The sequence below is a fragment of the Prionailurus viverrinus genome, unplaced genomic scaffold, assembly GCF_022837055.1.
Source record: "Prionailurus viverrinus isolate Anna unplaced genomic scaffold, UM_Priviv_1.0 scaffold_110, whole genome shotgun sequence".
Classification (NCBI taxonomy): Eukaryota; Metazoa; Chordata; class Mammalia; order Carnivora; family Felidae; genus Prionailurus; species Prionailurus viverrinus.
Window position 1 is genome coordinate 13,179 of NW_025927500.1, and position 1,198 is coordinate 14,376.

Genomic DNA, 1,198 nt, shown 5'->3' on the forward strand with positions numbered 1-1,198 from the left:
CAACAAAAAACTGCTAGAAATAATACAGGAATTTAGCAAACTGGCAGGATATAAAATCAAAGCACAGAAATCAGTTACATTCCTACGCACCAACAATGAAGCAAGAGAAAGAGGGATCAGGGAATCGATCCCATGTAAAATTGCACCAAAACCCATAAAATACCTAGGAATAAATCTAACCAAGTAGTTGAAAAATCTATACACTGAAAACTATAGAAAGCTTATGAAAGAAATTGAAGATGGCAAACACACAGAAAAGACAAATATTGCATGCTCCTGGATAGGAAGAACAAATAGTGTTAAAATGTCAAAAGTACCCAGAACAATCTACATAGTCAACACAATACCTATCAAAATAACACCATCATTCTTCACAGAGCTACAACAAAGAATCCTACAATATGTATGGAACCAGAAAAGACCCTGAATAGCCAAAGCTATCTTGAAAAAGAAAACCAAAGTAGGAGGCATCACAATCCTGGACTTCAAGCTGTATTACAAAGCAGTAATCACCAAGACAGTATGCTCTTGGCACAAGAACAGACACCCAGATGAGTGGAAGAGAATACGAACACAGAAATGGACCCAGAAACGTACGGCCAACTAATCTTTGACAAAAAGGATAGAATATCCAATGGAATAAATACAGTCTCCTCAGCAAGAGTGCTGGGAAAACTGGACAGCGACATACAGAAGAATGAGTCTGGACCACTTTCTCACACTCAAAATGGACGAAAGACACTCAAAATGGATGAAAGACCTAAATGTAACACAGGAAGCCATCAAAACCCTCGAGGAGAAAGCTGGCAGAAACCTCTTTGATGTTTGCTTCCACAACTTCTTAGTCAACAAGTCTCCAGAGGCAAGGGAAACAAAAGCAAAAATGAACAATTAGGACCTCATCAAAATAAAAAGCTTCTGCACAGTGAAGGAAACAATCAGCAAAACTAAAAGGCAACCAACAGAATGGGAGAAGATATTTGCAAAAGACATATGAGATAAAGGATTAGTATGCAAAATCTATAAAGAACATATTGAACTCAATACCCAAAAAACAAGTAATCCAGTGTAGAAATGAGCCAAGACATGAGCAAACACTTTCCAAGGATGACATCCAGATGGCCAAATGAAACATGAAAAAATGCTCAACATCACTCATCATCATGGAAGTACAAATCAAAAACACAATGAGATAACA